Source organism: Symphalangus syndactylus, chromosome 13 (genome assembly GCF_028878055.3).
Source record: "Symphalangus syndactylus isolate Jambi chromosome 13, NHGRI_mSymSyn1-v2.1_pri, whole genome shotgun sequence".
Classification (NCBI taxonomy): Eukaryota; Metazoa; Chordata; class Mammalia; order Primates; family Hylobatidae; genus Symphalangus; species Symphalangus syndactylus.
The window spans coordinates 77,296,392-77,311,972 of NC_072435.2; the positions used below are offsets into that span (position 1 = coordinate 77,296,392).

The 15,581-nt window shown below is 38.8% G+C and overlaps 1 long non-coding RNA gene across 1 annotated transcript in view; it reads left to right on the forward strand.

The window, feature by feature from the left end:
* Positions 1-1,024, forward strand: part of LOC129460399 (uncharacterized) — a 40,812-nt gene extending 39,788 nt beyond the window's left edge. Inside the window, exon 3 of the long non-coding RNA XR_008650216.1 lies at positions 323-1,024. This is a non-coding gene — a long non-coding RNA (uncharacterized lncRNA). The remainder of the gene's footprint in view (positions 1-322) is intronic.
* The last annotated feature ends 14,557 nt before the right edge of the window (positions 1,025-15,581 follow it).

A 15,581-nucleotide genomic window follows, 5' to 3' on the forward strand; every position in this document is an offset into this window, starting at 1 on the left:
AACTCGTGAAGCATTTCTAAGACAACTATTGAGATATTCCGGATTAATGACCCTGTTCTGGAAATAAGGTCTTTTACAGATAATATTTCTGCAAAAATATGACAAGAAGCTACCCTCTGACTTGATAACATGTATTTCAACTTATAAATCATTGTATAATAACTTATAAATTATAACTTAACTTATAAATTATTGTATAATAAATGTAATTTTATTATGAAGGTACAGCAGTACAAATTCAGTAATTTATTATATAAAAAATGTCGGGTTTTGCTAATACTGCAAAATCCAATAACACACTTGTCACTTCTTTCTTTTTCAGTGCTTTTGGAGGTTATATTTGTCACTTCTTAAACTAAAGGAAAAGACCCACTTTTCTTATAAAGTTGCAAGTAGTAAATCTGTTCCTTTGAAACTAGAGAAAGATGCCCCTGCCTATGAAAACGCTGCTCTACTTTTGAAGAGGTAGCTGTATCATAGAGTGAATGTGGCAACTGATATGGCTATCACTGTGAAGAGCTGGGTACACACATCAGCCTCAGGACACCCCCTGCAGTCCTAACTTGGGAATGTAAACCTCAGCTATTGCAAGTAAGCCATTTCTGCTTCATTCACATGAGAACATTTTCTTCACAAAAGTCGTATGGACAAGACAAAATAAGAACTCACCTAAGGAAAAAAAAATGTCTTTGGGTAATTACTATGCTAAGCTACTTTCCGCAGAGGTTAGGTACTATAGACATTAGGATCGGGAAAAACCAAGAAACAAACAATTGCGACTAAATTTTTCTCTAGGAGACAAGGAAAGGAATTTGTTCAGCTCTTGAGAGATAAATGTGTGGAGACAAAGACAGAACAGCAAGAAAATCAGAAGAACCGGAGAGACGGTGTGCAACAGGAGGCTTTTAAGAAGCATCCAATAGCAACTGTCTCCTTTCTAGTTATTTCTATTACTTCAGCCTTACCTCCCCCAACTCGAGCGCCTCATTATAATATCCTTCCCAATCAATCTTCTATGGAACTACTTCAGTTATGAGTGTTTTCTTGTAGGATATTTCCCTGTAAGTCTTGTGAATGGTGGTAAGTTGGGTGGGGTGAAACACAGCATGTACAGAAACCTGAGCTCAAGGGTCGAGAAACCATAACCACAGAAGCCCCAATAAATTCATGCAACACTTGGAAAAAGAGCTTATGTTTCCACACATCGTGGAATTGGAGGTTTGAACATATCTCAAGTGACTTCACAGGAGCAGGAGACTTCTACCCAGAGAATATCTAGCATATTGATATAAAGATTGAATATGCCTTATCTGAAATGCTTGGGACCAGAAGTGTTCCAGATTTTAGATTTTTTTGGCGAATTTTAAATATTTGTATATACACAATGAGATAGCTTGGAGATGGTAGCCAAATCGAAACATAACATTTATTTATGTTTCATATATATCTCATACACATAGCCTGAAGTAATTTTATGAGATATTTTAAATAAGTTTATGAATGAAGCAAAATTTTGACCATGAATATGCCATGAGGTCTTCATGGAATTTTTCACTTATGGCATCATGTCAGCACTAAAAACGTTTTGGATTTTGGAGCATTTCAGATTTTGAATTTCCAGATTAGGGATGTTCAACCTGTAATATAAATAAGTTTGATGTTTTGGGTTATTTTATCCACAGTATTTGTTGAACTGCCATTTTAGATAAATATATAGAACAAATATAAGTTGTCACATATTATGGAGACATAAAACACAGGCAATAATATATTTGCTGCAGGAATGATTTGTGCTTCCTACATCTTTGAGATGCGTATCGCTGCCTGTTCAAATGAAACCAGTCAGAACTCTAATTACATGATTATACAATTCTTGAATTACATTAAGGTCACATTCAGATTGCATTTTATACCTGTAATTGGCGTACTAGTTAATAGGGTACTTTATACAAAATATAAACCAATTGAAGTGGTGTTTAGTGAATTACAATAAAATAATAAGCTTAGACCCATGGCAAAAAGTAATAATCAAGAAAGAACAGAACACATTTATATTTTGCAAAAAGCCAAAGCAGCCCACTTTTGAAGAGCACAACTTGCTTTCTTCATGCCTTCCCTAACACTGGGTATTATTTTGCTTTTGCTGTTTCCAGACCCAAATATTTCCTTACTCAGAAAGCAAAATGATATCACAAAGATTATTTTATTCATAACCCTTTTGTGATTCATAAACTGGAAACACTTTCAAAATTGAAGCTAAATTATTAGGAGGAATAAGGCGACTAAAATGTTTCCTCAGGTTACGAAGGGAGTAATTATACCTTCATAAATTACACATCATTAACTATGTAGTCTAGCAACCAAATCATGTGAGAGAAGATGTGACAATTTTTTATATTTTAACAAATATGACTAATTAAGAGGTAGACATTTTCTATCTAACTCAGAAGCAAACTTACCACCACAACTCCAGTTGTATTTTTTGAAAGGAGTTTAGTGTAAACTGTATTTATAAAGTAAAATCTTCTCTTGGCTCCAATCTACACCTTCCACCTTACTGTGATTCTTGGAAGCATTTTCAAATACAATGTGTTCCTAGGCAACTGCAACAAAAGAATTACATGTATTTAATTTTTAAAATGCTATAAAGTTGCCCCAGTGATATTGTCCTTGAGTTTGATGATACAAAAATAATGCATGTTCTTACTTAGATGTATTTATTAGATATAGCTAAAAGTCTTGAGAATAAACTTTACTATGACTATATTAAATTTGATTTCCAAAGGAATGAAGAGACATTTCCTCATGAGGATTTGTAATTTAATATAGAAGAGTAATTTAGCGTAAACTCCAGAATATGTATACTGTAAATAAAGAACTAGATTAGGTGGCAAGAAATATAAGGACTATACCCAACGGTGCATAGACACACACCCACATGCACACACACATATATAGAGAGAAAGACACACACCCACACACTGTAGACCACTTTTCCGCAGAAGAATTTTGTTCACTGCAGAAATAGTAGATACTTTAAATACCTTAAAAGATTAAAATATCTTTGGTAAGTAATGAAGAAAATAATTTAATCACTGGAAATTATTATTTTATAGAACACATTATAGAAAGGGTCTATAAGAAGCTTGTCCAACCCCTAGCCTGTGAGTTGCATGCGGCCCAGAACAAATTTGAATGTGGCCCAACACAAATTCATAAACTTTCTTAAAATATTATGAGTTTTTTTGCCATTTTTAAAAGGTCATCAGCTACTGTGTTAGTGTATTTTAGTGTGGCCCAAGACAATTCTTCTTCCTCCAATGTGGCCCAGGGAAGCCAAAAGATTGGACACCCCTGATCTGTAACATATAACTTAAGAAAATAGTAATACATATAAAACAATTTTTAAAACATACCAGGTCCCATTTCTGTAGCTCATGAATTTGATTTGGACTGGGTTTCCTTCATTTGCATTTAATGTTTTTACTTCCAGCTGGCTATGCACTGTACGACAATGCTCATTTTTGCTTACCTTATTAGAAACATTTATCTTCACAGTGTGTATCAACTGAATAAAATGACAGATATTCTGCCCAGTGTTTCCTCTCATTATGCTCTACTTGACCATACAAATGGTAATAGAGGTAAAACAGAAACACAGGCCTCCAAAGCTCCATCAAAAGATGTAAAATTTCTTTCATCTTAACATCTTAAGTGAGGGTCTGATAAGGAACACATTACTCTGTAATTTCCTTAAGAGTAGGATGAGCATGAATGAGCACCTGTCTTTTTTATTGTTTTATCCTGACCACCTACTTGGGTAAAACATAGAAGATGTACAATAAAAATATTCCACATTACTTATAAATCTATATAGTGGTTCAGAGATGCGAACTCCAAATAAGGGGAAATGATTTTTTATGGATTTATTTTGAGATTTAAAAAATGTCAGATTCACTTTTATTCATGCTAAAGATTTAACGAATGGACTATAAAAAGATGTTTGAGACAATTCTACTTTCTATTTTTAGCAATTTCAATAACATGCCTTTTGAAACTGAAGGCAAAATATACCTTCTTGCAGAAATACATGTTATTTGAATTTTTCACAGATTGCTGAAAGCTCTAAGGGCTGAGATATAGTATTAGTTATCTCTTCCCTAGCACTCTTAACTGAAATATTAAGGTGCTGTATAAGAGTAGGGTTTTTGGGGGGTTGTTTATACCATTCTGGAATTACTTAGTGGTGATAATTGCAAAATATTGTGAATACACCAAAAAGCACTGATTTTACACTTTAATATCGTTAATGTGTTGAACTTTATGTTATATGAATTTTATCTCAACTTAAATAAAAACAAAAAGTGATTTGAATGGAAAAGGCATTTTATTAAAATTTTGTAGTTAATTCTTATATTTAAAACAATTCCAACTTTAAAAAATTGCCTGCCGATTGATTAATAAAATAATAAGACGTGGCAGACACTCACTCAGAGCCTCCTCTGGAAAGAGCATAATTGACACACACATCCAGCTGCTATGTCTTTGAATTTCTATCCAGTCAGCAACTATATTAGTCTGCTAGGGCTGCATAACAAAATACTACAGACTGGGTGATTTAAACAACAAAAAATTATTTTCTCACCGTTCTGGAGCCTGGAAGTCCAAGATTAAGGTGCCAACAGGGTTGTTTTCTGGGGGCTTTTCTTTTGTGGGATGTACAGAGAGAGAAAGAGAGAGAACTCTGGTGTCTCTTCCTCCACATATGAGTACAACAGTCCCTTCATATTAGGACCTTACCTTAAGATTTTATTAAGACTTAATTATATTCTGAAAATCCCTATCTCTAAATACAGTCACATTGAGAGTTAGGGTTTCTAAATATGAATTTTGGAAAGGCACAATTCAGTCTATAACAGCTCCAGACATCCCAGTGTGGCACTATTCCTCAAGAGACCAACTGACCACAGGGTGGAAATCAACAGCATTGGGCCCTTTCCATCCTGAGAGGGGCAGTGGTTCATTCACATAGGGTTAGACACCTACTTAGGATGTGCACTTGCCTTTCCTGCTTGCTGTGACTCAGTTGCCATCACCAGCCTGAGGCTTAGAGAATGCCTGATCCACAGGCATGCAAACCCTGCAACATGGCATCTGTATTAGCCCAGTTTCACACTATTGATAAAGACACACCCAAGACTTGGCAATTAAAAAAAAAAAAAAAACACAGGTTTAATTGACTTACAGTTCCCCATGGCTGGGGAGGCCTCACAATCATGGTGGAAGGCAATTCTCCATAAGAGTCCCACCCCTGCAGCAAACTTCTGCCTGGGCAACCAGGCATTTCCATACATCCTCTGAAATCTAGGTGGAAGTTCCAAAACCTCAATTATTGACTTCCAGTATTTGCAGGCTCAACACCACATGGAAGCTGCCAAGGCTTAGGGCTTCCACCCTCTGAAGCAACAGCCTGAGCTGTACCTTGGCCCCTTTTAGTCACGGCTAGAGCAACTGGGACACACAGCACCAAGTCCCTAGACTGTACACAGGAGAGAGGCCCTGGGTCCAGCCCATGAAACCATTTTTTCCTCCTAAACCTCCAGGCCTCTGATGAAAGGGGCTGCCACAAAGGTCTCTGACATGCCCTGGAGACCTAACATTCAGCTCCTTTTTACTTATGCAAATTTCTGCAGCTGGCTAGAATTTCTCCTAAAAATAAAAATGGAATTTTTTTTTCTATCATATTGTCAGGATGCAAATTTTCCAAACTTTTATGCCCTGTTTCACTTTTAAAACTGAATGTCCTTAACAGCACTCAAGTCACCTCTTGAATGCTTTGTTGCTTAGAAACTTCTTCTGCCAGATACTCTAAATCATGTCTTTCAAGTTCAAAGTTCCACAGATTTCTAGGGCAGGGGCAAAATGCTGCCAGTCTCTTTGCCAAAACATAACAAGAGTCACCTTTGTTCCAGTCTCCAACCAGTTCATCGTCTTCATCTGAGAACAACTCAGCCTGGATTTCATTGTCCATATCATTATCAGCATTTTGGTCAAAGCCATTCAACAAGTCTTTAGGGCAGTTTCAGACTTTTCCACATCTTCCTATCTTCTGAGCCCTCAAAACTGTTCCAACCTCTGCCTGCTACCCAGTTCCAAAGTTGCTTCAACATTCTTGGTTATCTTTACAGCAGCACCTCACTCTACTGGTACCAATTTACTGTATTAGTCAATTTTCACGCTACTGATAAAGACACAACCAAGACTGGGAAATTTACACACACACAAAAAGAGGTTTAATGGACTTTCACTTCCACATGGCTGGGGAGACCTCACAATTATGGCAGAAGGCAAGGAAGAGCAAGGCACATCTTACATGGATGGCAGCAAGCAAACAGAGAGAGATTGTACAGGGAAACTCCTCTATATAAAACCATTATATCTCATGAGACTTATTCACTATCATGAGAATAGCATGGGAAAGACCTGCCCCATAATTCAATTACCTCCCACTGGGTACCTCCCACAACATGTGGGAATTCACAGATGCCATTCTCTGGCATGGTTTTGCTGAATTTCTGATTTTTCCCTACCATTTATCAATGTCCAGAAGTTAAAAGCCAAGTTATCTTCATGGTGTATCCCTCTTACTGGTGCTCCCAATAGTGACAATACATTAGCCACCAGTGGCAAAGAATGCTCTGTATGTGGAGATTGTCCCACCATGCCTCACACCACAGGATGTGAGCATATCTTCTGTTATTTCTGTACTAAAAGTAGTTTATTACTTGACATGTACTTTACTTGTCCTAAGTATGACACAGAAGTACGTAAGTCTGCAGCCACTTATGGCTGAAATTTTTAGAAAATTTTATTTTCTAAAAAGCATGTACCTCTGACATGTCAATTCCTGAAATCAGGAATTGACATGTCAGAGGTACATGCTTTTTAGAAAATAAAATTGCTTCCTCTGAGGAAAAAAATTCACTGTGCTTGAATTCTTAATATTAGTCATCCTAAGTACACTATTACTGTATCCTTTATAAGGAATGTGCTGCCTAGCCACTGTCTTCTGTTCCTTTCGAGGCATGACTAAATTCTAATCACTGGAAACCATGTGATTCTAAATATATTATGTAAATATTAATGTATTATGTTAATGTATTTGGGTGGGGACACAGCCAAACCATATCAGCATCCAACCAGCAGATCCACTTCACAGCAAGGAGATATGGGAGTAGTACCATGCCCATGGAATTGATTAATCATAACACATCCCTCATCATCTAGAAATAACAAGCTTCACGGAACAATGGAATGACTGAAGCTCTAGCTTGGAGGCAACACTTGAAAAAAATGTGTGTAGAGGGGGCATCCTTCATGATGTTGTATGTGCATGAAATCAGGAAACTCTATATGGTGCTGATTGCGTGGGTCTGGGAACCGAGGGGTAGAAACATGACTGGCCCATCTTACCATGACCCTTACCATCACTACCAATGACTCCTTGGAGAATTTTTATTCCTGTTTAAGTCCACTCTGAAATCTGTATTGTTTGCTGTTCTGGTCCACAAAGGTCCTGCCAAACGACACAACAAAGGTTTCATTGAACTACGAGTTATGTCTGCTATCAAGGAACTTTGGATTTCTTGTGCCCAAGAACAAGCCAATAAGAAGAGAAGTCATTCTTGCAGCAAGGATAATTGTGTTCAGCAGAAGGAGGTTGGGATGCTGTTACACAATGGGAACAAACTGGACTCCATATGGAATCCAGGTGTCTCTGGTATTCCCTAGACCCTTAATAACTGTGATCAAACATATGTAGCAATTCCAGCCTAGGGAGGGTATAATTATCATGAACTCAGACCCCTCAGAAATGAAGGTTTGAGTTACACAATCCAGTAAGCCACCAAGGCCTGATGAGGTAGTATCACAGGGTGTGAGGGATTCAAATGAACAGTGGAGGAGGGAGAAGTTGACTAGTTATTGCCTCTAGATCAATAGCAGGGATACAGCCTATTGCTCAAACTACTAACTTTCTTATTTTAGTTGTCTCTAAAATTTAAAGATTGTGGGATGACAGGCCTACAAGAACCATGGAGGAGCTGCTTCTGGAACATGCATGGAGAGATAGATGTGTGAAAACACATAAGGAGATGTTGACACAAAGTGTCTAGTCATAAAAGGAAGATAATAAGAGACTGGAAGAAGGGGTGGAGCCAAGATGGCTGAATAGGAACAGCTCCGGCCTACAGCTCCCAGCCTGAGCGACACAGAAGATGGGTGATTTCTGCGTCTCCGTTTAAGGTACCGGGTTCATCTCACTAGGGAGTGCCAAACAGTGGGTGCAGGACAGCTGGTGCAGCGCATTGTGCATGAGCCGAAGCAAGGCGAGGCATTGCCTCACTCGGGAAGCACAAAGGGTCAGGGAGTTCCCCTTCCTAGTCAAAGAAAGGGGTAACAGATGGCACCTGGAAAATCGGGTCAGTCCCACCCTAATACTGCGCTTTTCCAATGGGCCTGGAAAACGGCACACCAGAAGATTGTGTCCCTCACCTGGCTCAGAGGGTCCTATGCCCACGGAGTCTTGCTGATTGCTAGCACAGCAGTCTGAGATCAAACTGCAAGGCCGCAGCGAGGCTGGGGGAGGGGCGCCCACCATTGCCCGGGCTTGCTTAGGTAAACAAAGCAGCCAGGAAGTTCGAACTGGGTGGAGCCCACCACAGCTCAAGGAGGCCTGCCTGCCTCTGTAGGCTCCACCTCTGGGGGCAGGGCTCAAACAAACAAAAATTCAGCAGGAACCTCTGCAGACTTAAATGTCCCTGTCTGACTGACAGCTTTGAAGAGAGTAGTGGTTCTCCCAGCATCCAGCTGGAGATCTGAGAATAGACAGACTGCCTCATAAAGTGGGTCCCTGACCCCCGAGCAGCCTAACTGGGAGGCACCCCCCAGTAGGGACAGACTGACACCTCACTCGGCCGGGTACTCCTCTGAGACAAAACTTCCAGAGGAACTATCAGAGAGCTGAATTTGTAGTCTCAAGAAAATCTGCTGTTCTGCAGCCACCGGTGCTGACACCCAGCCAAACAGGGTCTGGAGTGGACCTCTAGCAAACTCCAACAGACCTGCAGCTGAGGGTCCTGTCTGGTAGAAGGAAAACTAACAAACAGAAAGGACATCCACACCAAAAACCCATCTGTACATCACCATCATCAAAGACCAAAAGTAGATAAAACTACAAAGATGGGAAAAAAACAGAGCAGAAAAACTGGAAACTCTAAAAAGCAGAGCACCTCTCCTCCAAAGGAACGCAGTTCCTCACCAGCAATGGAACAAAGCTGGACGGAGAATGACTTTGACGAGTTGAGAGAAGAAGGCTTCAGACGATCAAACTACTCCAAGCTACGGGAGGAAATTCAAAACAATAGCAAAGAAGTTAAAAACTTTGAAAAAAAATTAGACGAATGGATAACTAGAATAACCAATGGAGAGAAGGGCTTAAAGGAGCTGATGGAGCTGAAAGCCAAGTATCGAGAACTATGCGAAGATTGCAGAAGCCTCGGTAGCCGATGCGATCAACTGGAAGAAAGGGTATCAGCGATGGAAGATGAAATGAATTAAATGAAGTGAGAAGGGAAGTTTAGAGAAAAAAGAATAAAAAGAAATGAACAAAGCCTCCAAGAAATTTGGGACTATGTGAAAAGACCAAACCTACGTCTGATTGGTGTACCTGAAAATGACGGGGAGAATGGAACCAAGTTGGAAAAAACTCTGCAAGATATTATCCAGGAGAACTTCCCCAATCTAGCAAGACAGGCCAACATTCAGATTCAGGAAATACAGAGAACACCACAAAGATACTCCTCGAGAAGAGCAACTCCAAGACACATAATGGTCAGATTCACCAAAGTTGAAATGAAGGAAAAAATGTTAAGGGCAGCCAGAGAGAAAGGTCGGGTTACCCACAAAGGGAAGCCCATCAGACTAACAGCTGATCTCTCGGCAGAAACTCTACAAGCCAGAAGAGAGTGGGGGCCAATATTCAACATTCTTAAAGAAAAGAATTTTCAACCCAGAATTTCATATCCAGCCAAACTAAGCTTCATAAGTGAAGGAGAAATAAAATACTTTACAGACAAGCAAATGCTGAGTGATTTTGTCACCACCAGGCCTGCCCTTAAAGAGCTCCTGAAGGAAGCACTAAACATGGAAAGGAACAACAGGTACCAGCCCCTGCAAAAACATGCCAAATTGTAAAGACCATTGAGGCTAGGAAGAAACTGCATCAACTAACGAGCAAAATAACCAACTAACATCATAATGACAGGAACAAATTCACACATAACAATATTAACTTTAAATGTAAATGAGCTAAATGCCCCAATTAAAAGACACAGACTGGCAAACTGGATAAGGAGTCAAGACCCATCAGTGTGCTGTATTCAGGAAACCCATCTCATGCACAGAGACACACATAGACTCAAAATAAAGGGATGGAGGAAGATCTATCAAGCAAATGGAAAACAAAAAAAGGCAGGGGTTGCAATCCTAGTCTCTGATAAAACAGACTTTAAACCAACAAAGATCAAAAGAGACAAAGAAGGCCATTACATAATGGTAAAGGGATTCAATTCAACAAGAAGAGCTAACTATCCTAAATATATATGCACCCAACACAGGAGCACTCAGATTCATAAAGCAAGTCCTGAGTGACCTACAAAGGGAATTAAACTCCCACACAATAATAATGGGAGATTTTAACACCCCACTGTCAACATTAGACAGATCAACGAGACAGAAAGTTAACAAGGATATCCAGGAATTGAACTCAGCTCTGCACAAAGTGGATCTAATAGACATCTACAGAACTCTCCATCCCAAATCAACAGAATATACATTTTTTTCAGCACCACACCACACCTATTCCAAAATTGACCACATAGTTGGAAGTAAAGCTGTCCTCAGCAAATGTAAAAGAACAGAAATTATAACAAACTGTCTCTCAGACCACAGTGCAATCAAACTAGAACTCAGGATTAAGAAACTCACTCAAAACCACTCAACTACATGGAAACTGAACAACCTGCTCCTGGATGACTACTGGGTACATAACGAAATGAAGGCGGAAATAAAGATGTTCTTTGAAACCAATGAGAACAAAGACACAACATACCAGAATCTCTGGGACACATTCAAAGCAGTGTGTAGAGGGAAATTTATAGCACTAAATGCCCACAAGAGAAAGCAGGAAAGATCCAAAATTGACACCCTAACATCACAATTAAAACAACTAGAAAAGCAAGAGCAAACACATTCAAAAGCTAGCAGAAGGCTAGAAATAACTAAAATCAGAGCAGAACTGAGGGAAATAGAGACACAAAAAAACCCTTCAAAAAATTAATGAATCCAGGAGCTGGTTTTTTGAAAAGATCAACAAAATTGATAGACCGCTAGGAAGACTAATAAAGAGGAAAAGAGAGAAGAATCAAATAGATGCAATAAAAAATGAAAAAGGGGATATCACCATCGATCCCACAGAAATACTATCTAACATCAGAGAATACTACAAACATCTCTATACAAATAAACTAGAAAATCTAGAAGAAATGGATAAATTCCTTGACAAATACACCCTCCCAAGACTAAACCAGGAAGAAGTTGAATCTCTGAATAGACCAATAACAGGCTCTGAAATTGTGGCAATAATCAATAACTTAAAAACCAAAAAGAGTCCAGGACCTGATGGATTCACAGCCATATTCTACCAGAGGTACAAGAAGGAACTGGTACCATTCCTTCTGAAACTATTCCAATTGATAGAAAAAGAGGGAATACTCCCTAACACGTTTTATGCAGCCAGCATCGTCCTGATACCAAAGCCTGGCAGAGACATAACCAAAAAAGAGAATTTCAGACCAATATCCTTGATGAACATTGATGCAAAAATCCTCAATAAAATACTGGCAAACCAAATCCAGCAGCACATCAAAAAGCTTATACAACATGATCAAGTGGGCATCATCCCTGGGATGCAAGGCTGGTTCAACATATGCAAATCAATAAATGTAATCCAGCATATAAACAGAACCAAAGACAAAAACCACATGATTATCTCAATAGATGCAGAAAAGGCCTTTGACAAAATTCAACAACCCTTCATGCTAAAAACTCTCAATAAATTAGGTATTGATGGGATGTATCTAAAAATAATAAGAGCTAACTATGACAAGCCCACAGCCAATATCATACTGAATGGGCAATAACTGGGAGCATTCCCTTTGAAAACTGGCACAAGACAGGGATGCCCTCTCTCACCACTCCTATTAAACATAGTGCTGGAAGTTCTGGCCAAAGCAATCAGGCAGGAGAAGGAAATAAAGGGTATTCAATTAGGAAAAGAGGAAGTCAAATTGTCCCTGTTTGCCGATGACATGACTGTATATCTAGAAAACCCCACTGTCTCAGCCCAAAATCTCCTTAAGCTGATTAGCAACTTCAGCAAAGTCTCAGGATACAAAATCAATGTGCAAAAATCACAAGCATTCTTGTACACCAACAACAGACAAACAGAGAGCCAAATCATGAGTGAACTCCCATTCACAATTGCTTCAAAGAGAATACAATACCTAGGAATCCAACTTACAAGGGATGTGAAGGACCTCTTCAAGGAGAAGTACAAACCACTGCTCAATGAAATAAAAGAGGACACAAACAAATGGAAGAACATTCCATGCTCATGGGTTGGAAGAATCAATATAGTGAAAACGGCCATACTGCCCAAGGTAATTTATAGATTCAATGCCATCCCCATCAAGCTACCAATGACTTTCTTCACAGAATTGGAAAAAACTACTTTAAAGTTCATATGGAACCAAAAAAGAGCCCGCATCACCAAGTCAATCCTAAGCCAAAAGAACAAAGCTGGAGGCATCACGCTACCTGACTTCAAACTATACTACAAGGCTACAGTAACCAAAACAGCATGGTACTGGTACCACAACAAAGACATAGATCAATGGAACAGAACAGAGCCCTCAGAAATAATACCACACATCTACAACTATCTGATCTTTGACAAACCTAACAAAAACAAGAAATGGGGAAAGGATTCCCTATTTAACAAATGGTGCTGGGAAAACTGGCTAGCCATATGTAGAAAGCTGAAACTGGATCCCTTCCTTACACCTTATACAAAAATTAATTCAAGATGGATTAAAGACTTAAATGTTAGACCTAAAACCATTAAAATCCTACAAGAAAACCTAGGCAATACCATTCAGGCCATAGGTGTGGGCAAGGACTTCATGTCTAAAACACCAAAAGCAATGGCAACAAAAGCCAAAATTGACAAATGGGATCTAATTAAACTAAAGAGCTCCTGCACAGCAAAAGAAACTACCATCAGAGTCAACAGACAACCTACAGAATGGGAGAAAATTTTTGCAACCTACTCATCTGACAAAGGGCTAACATCCAGAATCTACAATGAACTCAAACAAATTTACAAGAAAAAAACAAACAACCCCATCAAAAAGTGGGCGAAGGACATGAACAGACACTTCTCAAAAGAAGACATTTATGCAGCCAAAAAACATATGAAAAAATGCTCATCATCACTGGCCATCAGAGAAATGCAAATCAAAACCACAGTGAGATACTATCTCACACCAGTTAGAATGGCCATCATTAAAAAGTCAGGAAACAACAGGTGCTGGAGAGGATGTGGAGAAATAGGAACACTTTTACACTGTTGGTGGGACTGTAAACTAGTTCAACCATTGTGGAAGTCAGTGTGGCTATTCCTCAGGGATCTAGAACTAGAAATACCATTTGACCCAGCCATCCCATTACTGGGTATATACCCAAAGGACTATAAATCATGCTGCTATAAAGACACATGCACACGTATGTTTATTGCGGCACTATTCACAATAGCAAAGAGTTGGAACCAACCCAAATGTCCAACAACGATAGACTGGATTAAGAAAATGTGGCACATATACACCATGGAATACTATGCAGCCATAAAAAATGATGAGTTCATGTCCTTTGTAGGGACATGGATGAAGCTGGAAACCATCATTCTCAGTAAACTATCACAAGGACAAAAAACCAAACACCGCATGTTCTCACTCATAGGTGGGAACTGAACAATGAGAACTCATGGACACAGGAAGGGGAACATCACACTCCGGGGACTGTTGTGGGGTTGGGGGAGGGGGGAGGGACAGCATTAGAAGATACACCTAATGCTAAATGACGAGTTAATGGGTGCAGCAAAACAACATGGCACATGGATACATATGTAACAAACCTGCACACTGTGCACATGTACCCTAAAACCTAAAGTATAATAATAAAAAAATAAATAAATAAAATAAAAAAATAAAAATAAGAGACTGGAAGAAAAGGAACAATGATTAACAATAGAGATTACAGGAGATTTTTATATTGTTATATATTTTTACTCCTTGTAAAATTGTCTAGAGTGAGCAAATATTTTTGTAATTAAATAAATCCATGGAATAGAAATCTTTATAGAAAGATTGAACAGCATGTCCGAAGACCTGTGGGCAGGAGAATTTTAGGTGAGGGGAAGGAAGATTCTAAGGGACACCCCTAGGGCAAAATACTTTTCAATCTGCCCAGACTGTGATTCAGGCAAACAATAGATAGAGCAATGTCCACCTGGGTCCTCTGCTGAGAGGGTAGAAAATACTCTTCTTTCTCCCAGATGCAAGCTACAAAGGCCACCTATCATATTATCTGGATTCAAATCCTCGTTCCACATTAACTATCTCTACGTTCTTTTCCTCAGTCTCCTTGTTTGTAAAATGGAACCATAGCTGCACTGCCACAGAAGTTTGTTTTGGGAATAAATAAGATCAATGTGCTTAGAAAAGTGCCTGGCACAAAATATAAACAATTCATATTATCATTTTCTCATCATGGTTTTTCACAAATTATCTCTTATATATTTTGAATGCAATGTGAGGTTAAATTATGAAGTAGTTTTTCCATCCAATATGTGGTAAAACAGGAAAAAAGACAATAATACTGAGTTTGGAAGCCAATTTCATTCTAATGATTTTCTGGTTTATATAATCACATTGTGTAACTCCAGATTTCAGGGTTTGATGGTTTTGAGACAAACTTTAACATAGACAAGCAAAATCTATATGATTTTCAATTAAGAGATTCAAGTGGAAAGTACTCAAGGTTTTCAAGTGTAACTGTTGAGATTTGACAAAGTGAAAAATAAATCTTACAGAATGCCCTATTGTGCTATATAATTGAGCCTTCTAAAACTAAGAGTGATATATTTCCAGGATTCCAATTTTCCATGGGAAAAACCCCACTATCCCTGAGTGAAGAAGCTTTTGGCACTCTCAGTCCTCATTATCCCAGCTGCTGAAGAGTAAAGGAAGAAGACTTTCCCAGGATGGCCACTCACCACCTTGGTAAAGCACCACTGAGATTCATATCTAGAATTGTCTCTGTAAGTCAGTGCACTTTTTTTTATTCATTAAAATAAGCAATGTTAATTGAGAACTGATTATAACAGAACAGGTCTGTCATAGAAA